The sequence below is a fragment of the Mus musculus genome, chromosome 8, assembly GCF_000001635.26.
Source record: "Mus musculus strain C57BL/6J chromosome 8, GRCm38.p6 C57BL/6J".
Taxonomy (NCBI): Eukaryota; Metazoa; Chordata; class Mammalia; order Rodentia; family Muridae; genus Mus; species Mus musculus.
Window position 1 is genome coordinate 73,431,440 of NC_000074.6, and position 17,608 is coordinate 73,449,047.

The 17,608-nt window shown below is 37.7% G+C and overlaps 1 pseudogene; it reads right to left on the reverse strand.

Moving 5' to 3' along the window:
- On the reverse strand, positions 5,080-6,217 carry Gm7943 (predicted gene 7943; annotated as a pseudogene).

Consider the following 17,608-nt stretch of genomic DNA (forward strand, 5'->3'; position numbering starts at 1 on the left):
AAGAGTGTAGAGGAATAGACTTGGGTCTAAGCACAGAATTAGATGTGTCTGAACATAAAATCTTATAACAGTAGAAGTCAGAACAAGAAAGAAGTTAACTTTTGTAATATTCTTCAAGTGCTTGGAGGTAGAGATTTAAACCAGGGCAGGGTAGATTTGAACTCGGGACTAAAAAGAAGGTACAAGTCAGAATTGGATAGACTCTGGAATAGGGAAGCACAGAGGAAACTGTTATGAGCTGGCATGCTGTTGTCTTAGTTAGCTCCCACTGTTAACTTGACATAGCCTAGAGTCATCTTAGGAAGTCTCAATTGAGTGATTGCTCAGATCAGATTTGTCTTTTGGCTATGTCTATCAGATTATCTTGATTGATTTATGTAGTAAGGACTAGCCCACTATGGGTGACATCCTTGGATTGGTGGTCCTGGTTGTATAAGAGAGACTAGTGGAATATGAGCTAATGTGTAATCCTGAACATAGTCTTCTTTTTTAGTTCAAACTTCCAAGTTCTTGCCTTGTGTTTTTTGACTTGATGGACTTTAGTGATGGACCTGGGAGTAAACTTAAATGAACCCTTTCTGCCTCTAAGTTGTTTTTGGCTAGTGTTTTATCATAGCAATAGAAAGTAAACTGGAGCACTCCTTTTCTAGAAAAAATAATATGGCTCATACAAAGGTGTACCAGCCTGTTGAAGGTATGAGAACAATATTTTCTTCCCCTGAAGTTTATTTTATTTATCTGTTAGAGCTATGTTCATATCTTTGGTTGTCTGAAACAGATTTTCAGAATTGTTAGTTACTATTCCAGCTTGCCATGTGGCTAGAAGCCACTTTTCTCAACTTCTTTTCTTTAGTCTCACTCTGGTTGTCTTCTCCTACTAAACAATCCCTTCTATAAATTAACCATATTTTTTAAACAAAGCATGGCACAAAATAAGGGTCCAACAGAGAAGCATCCAATCTCTGGAATTAAGCTAGAATTCATACAAACTAATGGTAGAGATAAATCTCCCACTTAAAATCTCAACACCAATCTACTGTTAGTCACAACATTAAGTAGCCAGAGCTTGTTCAGCTTGAGTTTGTAATGAAATCTTTCTAGTCAACTCAATTACTGAACAGAAACAACATAACCCTGGTTCAAATGATAAGAAGCACAAAATAAATGGAAAGCATTATTAAAATTAACTGTACTTTGGACTTAAAAAGATGCAACAATATTGAAAGCATTGTGAGTTATTTGTTACACATAGGAGTTTTAAATAGGTCAGATCAATGAAAAGAAATGCCATGTCACTCCAGACCTTCACAGATCTTCATGTGCCTTCTTAGCAGCAATAATTTTTCTCTCTTCAACATTTGCTTCATGTAATTATATTTTTCTTAGGAAACTTATCTGGCTCCAGACTGGCCCATATCTTCATCTACCATTCGAAGAGGTGATTCACACAATGTCACTTCCAGGAATGGGGAATTGAGTAGACTCTAAACCATTGTTTCTTTGTTGCTGATAGGTAGAAAGTAAGACTGAGGGAAAGACTGTGTTTCTAACTTATCTAGATTCTAAATGATTCTTAAATAGTCACCAGATAGCCAAACCTCAAAGCTAGGAAGTAACCAACTTGGGGTTTTAACTCAGATCTGATTCTAAATATTCTTTTCAACACCAACTATACTGTCTCTTGTGGCAAAGCTCACATAATTCCCACATAAAGGATTTGGATGAAAATGAGTGACAACAGTGTCTGGCAAACACAGAAGTGGATGCTCACAGTCAGCTATTGGATGGAACACAGGGCCCCCAATGGAAGAGCTAGAGAAAGCACCCAAGGAGCTAAAGGGGTCTGCAACCCTATAGGTGGAACAACAATATGAACTAACCAGTACTCCCAGAGCTTGTTTCTCTAGCTGTATATGTAGCAGAAGATGGCCTAGTCGGCCATCAATGGGAAGAGAGGACCCTTGGTCTTGCAAACTTTATATGCCCCAGTACAGGGTAACGCCAAGGCCAAGAAGTAGGAGTGGGTGGGTAGGGGAGCAGGGTGGGGGGAGGGTATAGGGGACTTTCGGGACAGCATTTGAAATGTAAATGAAGAAAATATCTAATTAAAAATTGAAAAAAAAAGAAAGCCATTTTGTACAATGGTTTGAAATAGTCTGTTCCCATCTGATACAAGGATTTGTGATGGTCTTCATGACACCTCACTTCAGCTACAAAAATAACCAGTGGCCCAATTTCATGGAACTTGAAATATATCAGATAATGAAGTCAGTCAGTGAATCAAATGTCTTTTGAGTATTTTCTCTTTGCTCAGCATTGTACTAGAGCCTGGGAAATGATACATCAATGTTTTTGAAAAGGAGAAATAGAATGTGAAATAGTATATATTAAAAAAAAAACCTTGGGGGGGGGTTCCAGCTACAAGGAACACAAAAGTATGAGAAGAGACTAGCATAAATTAGTAGGTCTTCATTGTCATAAACATTGCATATGATATATGTAATTGGTAAGTAGACCATAGAACATATATTTTCTGTATAGACAAAGGATTTCAGTCATAAGCTATTTGTTGTAGTAACTCAATACAATGAAGAAGCGTGAAAATAGCCATAGATTATGAAGGAATGAGTGGGTCCATGTTCCAATAAAACTTTATTTGCAAAATCAGGCTTCCAAATGCATTTGATATACAGGGTGAACTTACTTTGTAGTCAAGAATGACCTTGAACTGCAGATCCTTCTGCTTCCATCCTCTAAGTTCTATGACGACAGGCCCGTGCCACCATACATGTCATGTTCCTTGAATTTGGAAGCCACCAATGTAAGTTGTTTAGTACTATATCCTTTAGTAAAGAGACTTAACTACAGTGCAAGTAAATTACACCCAATATTGAGTCTGTACCTCTTGCTACAATAAAACATCCAACACGACTGACACAATCATTTCCCCCATTCATTGTATGTTTTTAGAGAACTGGGTTGTCTTGTAATTCTATCTTGTCACACCATTCAGGGCTCAAAACTCATCCAGACTAAAGTGACATCTTGGAGAACTAACTGTAACATTTTAACTTCCTGAAAGCATAGAAAGTCCAAGTATGAAGACCATATCAACGAAATGATGGGATATTGTCAGGATGAGAACAAGACATTTGATTTTTCAATACACTTACCTGATTCCAAAGTCAAGCTAAGTTTAAGAATTACTATTTTGAACTTCATATTTATAGAACTCGTTCTTGGTGCCCACACAGTTACAGGTTCTGATGAAACAACTGGCCACTTGTGGAAGAACCAGATAGCTTTCCTTGACACTGCTAAACTTTTGCATTTCTTGAATTTTCTTTATTTCCTTTTTGTGTCTGTTGGTCTTTGACAGCTTTTCAGTTTACTTTCCTTTACAGTGGAAGGCACTTTCTCACACATTACAGAGTAATATGCCAACACCAGAACACCTTTCTCAGATATTTGTATGCTGTCACATGAAATCTGTGGTCATGTTTACTAGGCTATTTCCTGGTTTTCACGGGATTAACAGTTTCCACTAGATCACCTAGCAAGATGTCCTTAATCTGTTAGATCCCAGAAACTAAACCCCTGAGAAGCTCTCCCACCCCCAATCCACCTTCTCAATAAATACTGATCATCTTTTGAAATAAGAAGTCTCTAATGAAAATAATAACATTCTTTTGTAGGAAACCATTAATTTTTGTCTAGAAAGAATTCCTTTGGGCTTGAGAAAGGAATGGAAATGGGAAACAGTGAAGAATGAAATGAACAGTAATTCTTCCCATTGACAACCTCTTGCCCACCTGCATAGTTTTATTCCTTTCTCTTCAAATTCTGCTACCTGCATTGTAAATCAGGAAGCAATTGGTACCTTAAAGAATGAATGAATGAGGATAGATGCTACCATTTCATTGAGAAATTCCTTTTTCTATTACTATTCCATTTAAGAAGCAATAAATTGTTCCTTCTCAGAGTCTAGATCATAATGTCCTTTTTCCAAGTATTTCAAATTATCATTTTTTTACTTCTCTGCCTCCTCTGTTACACTCTAATATCATTATGAGCAGATGTAATACCACATTATCCTGTATCATCATTAATCATTTCTCAGTTTAGTGTAGAGCCAGGCATAGGAGATTAACCAAAAGAACTTTGTTCAGTTCCAGTGACAATATTTTGAACAAATACTAGGAGCTCCTAGTTTTGAGTGCCAGCAATATCCTAGGCACTGCAATTTACATTTGAGGAACTTTTTTCTTTCTTTTCTTCTTTCCTTTGATTCAGGTTTTATAGCATTATGATGAGAAAAGATACATAATTTCAATTTATCTGAATTTGTTAACATTTAAAAACATGTTTTTACTAAATAGACTTACATCACATTCTTCTTTCCCTTTTGTACTCCAACTCCTCCCAGAACCCCCCTTCAAAACCTGTAATACCTTTTGTTGTTTATCATATTCTTTAAAATTTATAAATGATTGTAACAATAAAATGAGTATTATAAAAGTTGTTTGATATAAAACAATCAATTGAACAGTCTTATGTAGATGTTTGTCTACAGCAATACTGAAAATACATGTTTTTCTCAATATAAATTTTAAATAGTTCCAAATGTATTAATTGTATGATATTTTAAAATAATATATTACTATTAGGGTTTTTTTTTAAATGAACATAGATCGTCTTTTTGTTTGTTTTGTTTGGTTTGGTTTTAGTAGAGCTTAAAATCTTGGCTTACTGTGGTATAAACACAAAATAAGAACAGTTTTTGAAAATTGGAGTTCATTGTAACAAGGCTGTTCTTGAGTGTCCCTCACATCACCAAAGGATTTTACCTCTTTAGTTAGATAAGCTAAGAGTTGACAGTTCTGCCGAGCCAAGGAATGAATTGTAGGCACAATTTTTGGATAGAGATTTCCTGCTATGGTCAAAGCTGGAATTTTTTTTTTTGTTCTTATTTTTATTGTGAGAACAAACAGTTGCTACCCAATTACCTGTCAGGAGAAATAATAATAATAATAGCTATTATTATTATTATTATTATTATTATTATTATTATTATTATTACTCTCAACTTTTATTGGTCCCTCAGTGCCTAGGGGTTTCCTCCTTCTCAGCTCAGTGTCTCAGAACTCTGGTGCCATTAGTTTCAGATACCACTTTGCCATCCACGATCTTACAGGTAGCTGTTCTCTGCAGTTTGCATGGAGTCCAGAGCATCTGTGACACTGAAATCTTCCCCATCCTCCAGCAAGCAGTGGTAGGTGGCAATCTCTGCCTCAAGCCTGATCTTGACGTTCAACAGGGCTTCATGTTCCTAGGTCTGATGCTGCCCTTCTGCCTGAGTTTGTGCCAGCTCTGACTCCAAGTGTAGAAGGACCCCATTGAGCTGCTCCATCTGTGCCTTATGTTGGACCTCCACGTCCCCAAGGCTGTTCTCCAAGCTGGTGTTATGGTTCTTCATAGAGTCCAGGTCAATCTCCAAGGTCTGGAGGGTGTGTCTCAGGTCCATAAGTGTGTTCTAAGCATTCCTGACTTTGGCAGACTTGGTGATGATGACTGTGGTACTCTCCTCAGTCTTCTGAGACCAGTACTTGTCTAGTTCCTCGCGGTTCTTCTAAGTCAGCTCTTCATACTGGGCATAGATGTCTGCCATAATCTTGCTGAGGTCCTGAGATTTGGGAGAATCCACTTTCACAGTCAACCCAGACCTTGGACTTCCTTCTCATGATTCTTCTTCATGAATAGCAGTTTCTTCTTGAGCTCTTCGATTTCTGTTTCCAGCTGTAGACTTGTGATATTGGTGTCATCTACCACCTTGCAGAGTCCATCGATGTCGCTCTTTACAGACTGGCACATGGCCAATTCTGTCTCATCAGCGTCAAGGCGTACATTGTCGATCTGCAGGATGATGCAGGCATTGTCCACAGAATACGCAAAGATCTGAGCCCTCAGGTCTTTGATGACCTTAACGTAGTTGCCCCAGGCTCTGACATCCTGGAGCCCCTTCTTCTCCAGATGTTCCCGGATTTAGCCCTCAGCACTTGCATAGACGCTGTACTGCTGACAGCCTGGTCCACTGGCTGGGAGTCCGCACAGAGCCCAGGGACTGGTAGTTGGTGGAGAAGGTGGTAGAGTGGGTGGTGAAGCTCATCTTGTCTGGAGAGGAGAGCAAGAAGAAAGAGAGCAGGCTAGGATGTCTGCCTACTACTACTACTACTACTACTACTACTACTACTACTACTACTACTACTACTACTACTACTTTGTAGTACTGAAAATTGAACCTGGGTCCTTAGTAAAGGCAAATTTGTATTCTACCACAGAGCCACATTTCTAGTCCCCACTTATACAAGTGTTCACAGCACATCCAGTGCTCATAGCTGAAAAGATCTATATAGCTAACAGTTGTGTATGAGAGACATAGCAGTCATACTGAAGGGCTTTGATTCTTACACTAGTGGCCCAATGATACAAAGCTGTTGAATTTGGAGCTAACCAATTGCTGGTCATGTTCATACCAGCAGCTCTGATGGCCTTTATTGCTGCTGTCTCACCATTCGGAGGTCTCTTCTATCTTCACAAGTCTTCCCAAACCCTGAACTGTTTTCCAACCTTTTCTTTCAGTATCTAATTGACTATCTAAGTAAGTGTCCCCAGTACTTCAAATGAAATGCTATTGTAGTTCAGTTTGCTAAATCCTTTTTAAAAATGCAAACCTCATCCTTAAGGACTTTCCTGTGTTAAAGATGAGAAAAGAGGATTTTTTTTTTTGGCCTTCTTTAGGTTGCACAGGTAATAAGGGAAAAATCAGGGCTTGACTATATTTTTGTCTCACTGTAGAGGCCATGACCTTCCCCTCCCCCTTTCTGCTTTGCATAGAGTGCTCAGTGTATTAGCTTTTTGTGACATTGCACTGACATTCCTGACCTAATGCTCTCCTTTCATTCAGGAGTGTTCAACACTTCATTGCTGTATGTAGTGCCTCTCTGTGTGTGTGTGTGTGTGTGTGTGTGTGTGTGTGTGTGCGTGCACACACGTGCATATAAATGTATGTGGCAGTCAGAGGATGACCTTGGATATCATTCCTCAGATACAGTTCACCTTTGTTTTAAGACAGGCTGTCTGGCTTGCTTGTAATTTACTTAGCAGGCTGGCTGACTGGCCAGCTAGTTCCAGGCATGACTACCTGTGTCTCTCCAGTACTGGGATTGCAAACAAGTACTACCATATGATTTCTTTTTAAAACCACATTTTCTGTATCCATTCCTCTGCTGAAGGACATCTGGGTTCTTTCCAGCTTGTGGCTATTATAAATATGGCTGCTATGAACATAGTGGAGCATGTGTCCTTATTACATATTGGAGCAGCTTCTGGGTATGTACCCAGGAGTGGTATAGCTGGGTCCTCAGGTAGTACTATGTCCAATTTTCTGAGGAACCACTAGACTGATTTCTAGAGTGGTTGTACAAGCTAACACTCCCACCACAATGGAGGAATGTTTCTCTTTCTCCACATCCTCACCAGCATCTACTGTCACCTGAGTTTTTGATTTTAGTCATTCTGACTGGTTTGAGGTGGAATTTCAGGGTCATTTTGATATGTATTTCCCTGCTGGATGTTGAACATTTTTTTTAGGTGTTTCTAGGACATTCAAAAGTCCTCAGTTGAGAACTCTTTGTTTAGCTTTATACCCCATTTTTTTTTAATTGGGTTATTTGGTTATTTGGAATTTAACTTCTTGAGTACTTTGTATATATTGGACATTAGCCCTCTATCAAATATAGGATTGGTTATGATCTTTTCCCAATCTGTTGGTTTCCATTTTGTCGTATTGTCAGTGTCCTTTGCCTTATAGAAGCATTTCAATTTTATAAGGTCCCATTTGTTGATTGTTGATTTTAAAGCAGAAACCATTGGTATTTTGTTCAGGAAAATTTCCCCCGTGCCCATGTGTTCAAGGCTCTTCCCCATTTTCTCTTCCATTAGATTCAGTGTATCTGGTTTTATGTGGAGGTCCTTTATCTACTTAGACTTGAGTTTTGTTCAAGGAGATAAGAAAGGATCAATTTGCATTCTTCTACATGCTGACTTCCAGTTGAATTAGCACCCTTTGTTGAAAATGCTGTCTTTTTTCCACTGGATAGTTTTAGCTCCATTGTCAAAGGTCAAGTGAACATAGGTGTGTGGCTTTATATTTGAATTTTTAGTTCTATTCCATTGATCTATCTGCCTGTTTCTGTTACAATACCATACAGGGTTTTTTTTTTTTTTTTTTTTTTTTCCCACTATTGCTTTGTAGTACAGCTTGAGGTCAGGGATGGTGATTCCCCAGAAGTTCTTTTATTGTTGAGAATAATTTTTGATATCTTGGGTTTTTGATTATTTGAAATGAATTTGAGAATTGCTTTTTCTAACTCTATGAAGAATTGTGTTGGAATTTTAATGGGGATTACATTGAATCTTTAGATTGCTTTCAGCAAGATGGGCATTTTTACTATATTAATCCTGCCAATCCAGGATCATGGGAGATCTTTCCATCTTCTGAGGTCTTCTTTGATTTCTTTCTTCAGAGATTTGAAGTTCTTGTCATACAGATATTTCACTTGCTTGCTAACAGTCACACCAAGATATTTTGTATTATTTGTGACTATTGTGAAGGGTGTCATTTTCCTAATTTATTTCGTAGCCTGTTTATTCTTTGAGTATAGGAAGGCTACTGATTTGTTTGAGTTAATTTTATACCCAAAAACTTTGCTCAAGTTGATTCTTAGCTGTAGGAGTTCTCTGGTAGAATGCTTGGAGCCACTTAATTATACAATCATATCATCTGCAATTAGAGATATTTTGATTCCTTCCTTTCCAATTTGTATTCTGTTGACATCCTTTTGTTCTTTAATTGTTCTGGCTAGAAATTTGAGTACTATATTGAATAGGTAGGGAGAGAGTGGGCAGCCTTGTCTAGTCCCTAATTTTAGTGGGATTGCTTCAAGATTCTCTGCATTTAGTTTGATGTTGGCTACTGGTTTGCTGTACTGGTTTAGTACGTTTAGTTATGGGCCTTGAATTACTGATCTTTCTAAGACTTTTAACATCAAGGGGTGTTGAATTTTGTCAAATGCTTTTTTTTAGCAAATAGTACGAGGATCATGTGATTTTTTTTCCTTTGAGTTTGTTTATATAGTAAATTACATTGATGGATTTCAGTATATTGAACCAACCATACTTGATCGTGGTGAAAGATTGTTTTGATGTGTTCTTAGAATTGGTTTGTAAGAATTTTATTGAGTATTTTTACATCGATATTCATCAGGGGAATTGATCTGAAGTTTTCTTTCATTGTTGGTCCTTTTTGTTTATTAGGTATCAGTGTAACTGTGACTTCATAGAACAAATGACCCTTAAAGTGAAGAACCTTCATCTCTTCTATACCTATCATCCTTAGGTTTGGCCTTCTCATTGTGTCAAGGATTTCCTGGATATTTTGTGTTAGGAACTGCCACACCCACTCCAGTAGTGGCCCAAAATCCTGGATGCAGTCCCGAGTTGAAAAGTTTACAGAAACTTAGTTTCCTGGAACCATGGCATCCTGTAATAACGAATGCTCCAAATCTGTCTTTGCTTTAGTTGGTGAACGGATCATCTGTGTGCTTTCCCTCAACATTGTTTTTTTTACAAGTGTCTCTAAGAATTGATTTTGACATACAGCTAAGTTAGATTAGGCTCCACCAGTGTTCCAATGTCCTAGGCAGTCCTAGAGCCGATCCTGGGCTTGGAATTCAGTAAGAATGTTACCTATTCAGTAACATTCAGATTTACCCCTAGTAAGTTAAGAGACAGTGAGAATAATCAGTCATTACAGTTCACTAGAATAGAGCTAGTAATCTCAGGGCTAGTCTACATAGTAAATACTTAGAACAATAGATAGCTGAGTCTCTCCCATACACAGGAATTTACAATGGCCTAGGGGGAAGGAGGACTACACAATTGACTAGAATTGGAACTATGGCAAGGGCATGAAGCCCTTGTCCCTGATTTCTAAGATTAAACTGACCTTAGGTGGGGCTGCTTTTGATCCCAGTTGTTAACACTGATTTTATCCCAGTTGGTTCCCGTTAGCTTTTAGTACACATTCCTCTGTTTTGTTGTAAAAGTAATTTTGCATCAGATAACTTCAATGTACCTAAGATGGCCTTAATGTATCACTTAATTTCTTTGTTTCCTGTAATATATAAGACTGATGCTCACTTTGATAAATTACTTTCAGATATACACTCCCTTGTTTCCGTGTCTGTTTGTCACCTTTTTTGCCAACTACCTGCCCACCTATAACTGGAACCCTGATTTCTCTCACGGATTGAGTGGGGCTGACTGAGGCCAGTCTGCGGCAAGGAACTTTTTGCATTTTGCATTTTTTTTGCCTGTTATGTCAATGTTTTCTTTCTTTCTCCCTTTCTTTCTTTCTCCTTCCTTCCTTCCTTCCTTCCTTCCTTCCTTCCTTCCTTCCTTCCTTCCTTCCTTTCTTTCTTTCTTTCTTTCTTTTGAAAAATTTTATTAGATATTTTCTTTATTTACATTTCAAATGTCATCCCCATTTCTGTTTTTTCTCCAACAACCTCCTATCCCATCCCATATTTTCCTGTTTCTTCGAGGGTGTTCCCCCACCCACCAATGTTTTATAGTATCTTCTGCACTTTGATTCTCTCTTCTGTCTCTTCAATTCTGTTGGTGATGCTTTAGTCTATGACTCCCGATCTTTTTCCTAGGTTTGCAATCTCCAGAGTTGTCTCCCTTTGTGATTTCTTTATTGTTTCTATTTCCATTTTTAGATCCTGGATTTCTTTACCTGTTTGGTGTGTTTTCCTGTAAATCTTTAAGAGATTTTTGTGTTTCTTCTTTAAGGGCTTCTACCCGTTTACCTGCATTCTCTTGTGCTTCTTTAGGGAGTTACTTATGTCCTTCTTAAAGTCCTCTACCATCATCATGAGATGTGATTTTAAATCTGAATCTTGCTTTTCTGCTGTGTTGGGCTTTTCAGGGCTTGCTGTGGTAGGAGAATTGGGTTCTGATGATGCCAAGTAGCTTTGGTTTTTGTGGCTCATATTCTTGTCCTTGCCTCTGGACATCTGGTTATCTCTGGTGTTCTCTGGTCTTGCTGTCTCTGATTGAAACGTGTCCCTTCTGTGAGCCTGTGATCTTAGGTGTGTTAGCACTCTGGGAAGACCACCACTCTATGGGCAGGACTAGGTTAAGGAGAGCTGTGGCACAGATTTAGCTCTGGGGTGCAAATGGAAACCAGAAGGATCCTGTCCCTGGGGTACTCTGCTGTTCCTGTGTCCTTTCTCTGACAGGTCCCACTTGGGCCAGGTATTGCAGCAGTAGTGGTGGTCTTATCTGTGATCGTAGATGTGCCAGCACACCCAGTAGATCAACTCTCTCCAGGTATTATTGGGTTAAGGAGAACAGGGTTAGCTCTGGGGCACAGAAGAAAACTGGAAGGATCCTGAACCTGCCTTCTCCATTCTTCCTGTGTCCTGGGGGCTCTGGGTGGGTCCCAGACCATTGCAACTCTTACAAAGGAAAGCATTTAATAGGAGCTAGCTGAGGTTTCAGAGTTTAAGTTCATTATCACCATGGTGGGAGATAATGGGAGTGTGAAGGGAGACATGGTGCAGGAGAAGGATCTTCAATTTCTATATATAGATTAGCAGGCAGCAGGAAGAGATGGGCATGGTTTGAGCTTCTTCACACAAAGACACATTTACTTCAACAAGGCCACACCTTCTTATAGTGCCACTCCCTATGTCCATGCATTTCAACACATGAGTCTATGGGGACCATCCTTATTCAAGTCACCACACTAGTCTTGCGGTAGTATTTAAATTTAAAATTTTGTACCTTTATTATATATATATATATATATATATATATATATATATATATATATATATGAGTATTTTGCCTGAGCATATGTCTGTGTGCCAAGAACATTCAGTGCCTTCAGAGGACAGAAGAGAACACTGGATCCCTGGAACTAAAGTTATAGATGATTTTGAACTGTCATCTATGTGCAGCAAATAGCATCAAAGTTTTCTGGAAGAGCAGCAAGTTGTCTTACACACTGAACCATCTCTAGCTCCTGCTATAGTATTTTTAATGTGCATAAATATCTTGGCCTGGTGAGTGACAATAAGTGATTACATATGAAGAGTTTATTATTCTTTTTTTTCTTTTATTTATAATCTTTGTTGATACTTTATGGTCACTGTTATGCTGTGTGCTTTATTTTCCTTACACAATCTAACCCCCAGTCATTAGATAGTACTAATTTTTCCTATCCTCATTTTGCAGTTGAATAAATAGTAACTCAGAATACTTGTTTATCTTTCCCCAAACATGTGTTGTTCCTAGGCTTCACCAATTGCTGAGTTTTCAGATGAATGCTTCAACTACCATAGTTTCTTATATAACTAGACATCATCTGCTATGTGTCCTTCAAAGAGGTACTTCTTTATATTTCCATATCAGAAGGAAACTTAGAGGTTCTCACTTCTGCTCAGGCCCATTTGGACTCCCTCACTCAACAAATTATGGCCTAAGAATTAACTTCATGGCAAAGACTGAAGATATGTCTTCTAGGAGAAGCAAAGCCCAGAGTTAATGCTTTCATACTTTACATGTTGCTGTGTCTGTGGATTAGTTTCTTGATGGTGTTTTAAATTATTTAAACATATTGGGGAAAATTACAAAATGAGACTCATGTGTTTCCCCCCCACCCTTTCCTTTCTATTGCTTATTTCTGTCTGTTATGGGCTGTCCATTAAGGTCACTTGGGATTGGTTACCCACGAAATGGCCTGAAGACAGCTGGGCTTTTAGATTGATCACCAGATTTATGGCAGGAAGGTGAATTGTGCTGTAAATGTTGTTGCTTCTAAGTGGAAGAGGAGAAACTATTAAGCATTAAAAGAAAAAAAATGCTGAACTCTCAGCCCCTATTCCTTAATTTTAAATATTGAACAAATGATTTTCTTTCAGGAAGACCTGGATATGTACTAAATTTACCTTTAGTACAAGGGAGTCAGATGAGGTAGTCCTTGCCCATCTCAGAATTCAAGGTTATAAGGACTGTATTGTACATGTGTCCCTACCTCTTTTCCTCCCCTCCCTTCCCCACCTTTCCTTGCCCCCCCCCCCACCTTTCTCACTCTCTCTGTAATAAGAAAAGAAAACAGCTACGTTTTAAAGTTAATTTTAAAAAGTGCACTTCTCAATTTTAACATTGGGAAACAAATTAGTTGCTGTCTATGTTTTTCACTCCCAGAAAGAAGCACCATTGCTAGTCCTATAGGTGATAAGCTGTCCTCTGGAAGCCACTGAAACAGAGTTGGTGATGGTGTTTTCAGAGAGCCTCTAAGAGAGTGAAGAAGATTCAGTAAAGCTGGCTCAGTAGCTAAAGCTATGTTTACCCATGTGATGAACAGAGGAAGTAAGCTCTATTAAAATGAAAACAACTGATCAAATTTGGAATATCTTAATTAAAAATGTCTGGCACTTTAAAAAGTGCATGGGTAAAGAAAACTAACATTTGCCAAGTGTTAATCATGAGCTAGACACTTTCACTTCATACCTCATTTAATCCCTTCAGAGTAAAAGGTAAATACTCATATAATCATTTTTAGAATTGTGTCCTGCAAATATTTATTGAGCACTTTATATGTGTCTGCATCAAGTATCATAGAAGATAAGTAACTTACCCAGGATTACATTTTTTTGTCTCCTACTTTTCTTGATAACTATATTACTTTTCACTACAATACTTTTACATTAAAAAGGATAAATGGAAAGTTAAACAGCTAATCTGGAAATGTTATGTTCATCTGCAAACCTCAGATATCTATGAATGCACACATACAACTTTCTTTTTCCTCATAAGACTTCTGCTATTACATTAAAATCACCTGGAAAATTATACTCTGTCTTGAATTTGCCTACAATGATATAGAAATGGATTATTAATAAAGGCAGGAAACATTTATTAGTGATTTACAATTTGGCAGTGTGTTAAATATATGATCCCCATTAATCAAAAAAACAAAACAAAACAAAACAAAACAAAACAAAACAAAACCAAACCAAAAACCAAAAAGCAGAGCAAAAGAAACAAAGAAACAAAGAAAGAAAAACATACTAATCTATAATTACTTTCCTATCTCAGAGGACAGATTAGAAGAGTTAGGTGACTTGCCCAAAGTCACTCAGCAATGAGGGCAAATTATTCTAGTAACTTCTGAACCCAGCCATGGTTGCATAATATTTCCAAGCTTGTTTTGCTTTGCTCTGACTTAGCCACCATGCAATAAGAAACATAAGTAATTTTGAATGCAACATATGGTGCAAAAAACTGAAAATCTGTTCTGTTTAATCTTTACTTAAAGAAATCCCCATCAAAAGTATTACAAGAATTTTCCATTCCACTCACTCCAGGGAACACTTTTTGTACTCTGAATCATGGCATTGTCCTGAAGGGGAAAAAAAAAACCAACAACAACAACCTGACTATATTAATTTCTTAATATTCAAAGAAACTTCTGTTAACACAGAAAAGCATGAATGTACAATTATGCTTCATGAAAAGCAGCAATTACTGTATGCGATAGAACTCAGAATTTATAATCAGGATGTACTGATACTTCTAACTTCAAGATTTACTCAACCACTCTGTTCCCTGCCACATACAAAAGAAAGGAACAAAGAAAGAAGAAAAAGATAACCGACTGACTCTGACATTGCTCATCAAAGGCTTCTGTCTAACATACATAAGTAGTCCTGAGAAGTCATCAATGATGTTTATACGTCTGAGAAAATGAAAGACTTTAGTCTTGGCTTTACTTAAAGAGAAAGGAGGACAGAACATCAGAGCTGGGAGGATCTTGGGAGCTGACCATATCCTTCCACTTCCCTACCCCCTGATGGCCAGAGAAACTCAGACACAGAATGTCAGAGACTTATGTTTCTTTTTCAGCCTTCCCTGAGTCTACCATAAGTGAGGCTGAACATGTGTTTTGTGAGTGTGTGTTGTGTGTGTGTGTGTGTTGTGTGTGTGTGTGTTGTGTGTGTGTGTACATGTACTGTCCCTGTATATGCTAATGTGTCTAAACTATGGTATGCATTCCAGCCACTAATGCCATGTTATAACAAACCACCATATTCAGTGGTATAATATAACCACTATTTTGTTAAGCTCACAGGCTATATATAGTGTGTGGGTAGAAATTCCATCAGGGAATGGAAGTAGGGGTCTTTGTTCAATAATTCCTAGGGATTTACTTGAGGACACTCAAGCCATCTATTAAGACTTAGAAATGTAGGATAGAAATGGAATTATATGAAGGTTTCTTCACCTACATATTTGTTTTTGTGGGTCTAGATATCCAGATACAGCTGGGCCTAATAACTATTCATAAGTCTCCTTCACTGAGGTATAAACTTCTCACAGTTTGATGGCCAATTAAAAAAGTACCCCAATAAAACCATTACAAAGCCAAGCAAGTATGCATGTTTGGCCTTTTGCAAACCAGTACTGAAAGTTCCCATCAGTCCTGTAGATTCTGATAATTAAAATCAAATCCTAATATTATCTTGAGGGGGGAAAAACTTTAATCCAACCTGTAGGCTAATGTGGGAGCATGCCCCTGATCAAATCATGGACATGGGTGGCAGAGGTAGGAGGATCATGAGGTTGAAGTCAGTTTGGCTACAAAAAATGTTGACAGTAAGTGGAAGAGCATCAATATCACATTAGAGACGAAGAACAGAAAGTTTTGTAGTATTATCTTTGCTAAGTTTGATCTAACACACATAGGTAGACAACATTTACAGTTTTTTTTTTGTCATACTTCACAATCTCTGCTTCTGTCCTCCAGTTTTACTGCTCATCTTAATTATCTTGAGAAAGTTTCCAAGGCCTGAGTGTTAAAGAAATGGTCAAATTTTATTGTGCTTCTAAGCATTTTTTAAAAATCGAATGGCTATACTAAAAGAAGCAGACAGCACCAACAGTTGGTATGTTCATGTGGAAATAACAAGCTTATCAGTAAATAAGTCAGGACTGAACAACTCCTAAACCCCTCAGCATTTAAGAACCCTAATCACATACAATGTTCTCTGGTATAGTTCAGCAGAGGTTAGCAATTATAGAGAATTTATGAGATCCTGAAGGCTTGGGCTCTCCTTAACCTTGGGAGACAATAACATAATGGTCATAACAATTGTGATTTGGTAGAAACATTCCAGCAGTTATTAAACTTTTGTAAGCAGGCAATCATAACAACCATTATCGTTATCTCACATTATTTAGGCAAAACATTTCAACAAATTTGAGATTGATTTGATTATACAGAATCCATAAGCAATTGATGAATGAAGCTGCTATTTTGGCAAAATTACTTTCTTAGAATAAAGACAAGATACAAAAGATTGACTATTTCATGAGTTGTTGTCAACTTTCTAGTCTGATGCATTGTTTCTACATTCCTCATGAAAGTTATCACATGAAGGGCAGAAGGAAAAGGAAAACAATTGAAATTTTAAAGCATGCCCTCAGTGCTCTAATATTTACATACAGCAAATCACTGCACTCATGTGATAACCAAGGAAAGCAGAACTATTTGAGGAGTGGTGGCCAAGGTAAACCTACCAAGTATTAGTCACCTTCCTGTTGCTGTGATAAAACACCATAGGCAAAGTAACTTATAGAGGAAAGAATTTGTTTTCGTGCACAGTTCCATGATGACAGAATGGAGGCATAGGAAAAAAAATGACAAAGCAGAGAAAGAAAAGGGAAATGGTGCAAGCCTTTTTTCCTCCAAAGCCCACCTTTGGTAACAACATACTTCCTCTAGCAAGGCTACAACACCAAAAACTACACCAATAGTGCTATTGAATAGAGAACAAGTGACTGTCCTGTGACTATGGGCAATATTTCTAATTCAAACCACCACCTTGAGGTTCAAGGATTTGACTCTAAATAGAGCTGATTCAAATTTGTTGTTGAGAGAGCTCAAGTTTCACGATTAGTTAAGAGTGCCTAAAAATTCAAAGCCAAGATTAATACCCAGTTCTGTTGTGTTTCTAAATCTATGCTTTCTCTGTTGTGTTTACTAACATCACTTGTCAGTAGTGTTAAACTTGGAGGAGTAAAGAATTAGACCTGCTTCTTCTAAACCAATGAAGAAATCTGAGAAGATAGCCCCTTTGAGAGAATTTCTAAGCAAGTCTGTCATCACCCAGAGAATTAAAGAAATTGGAAAGTAGTACTGGAATTTGTCTAAAATTTAAACCTACACTTAGTTGCCTTCTTGCTGGAAATAAATAGTGCTGTTCAGAGACATTGGAAGAAATGTTTTTGTGGTGGAAATATCAATTTATTTCCATAATAGAAAATTGACTGTGTTATTGATCCATATGTCTCATCTGCTGTGTTTCAATAATTACAAAATTGAAAGGCGTACCCCGGAGCATTGTAACTGTCAAACAAGTATTGAGTGAAAACTGTTTTTTTAAGTCTTGATATGAGTTTCTTTAACAACAAACTG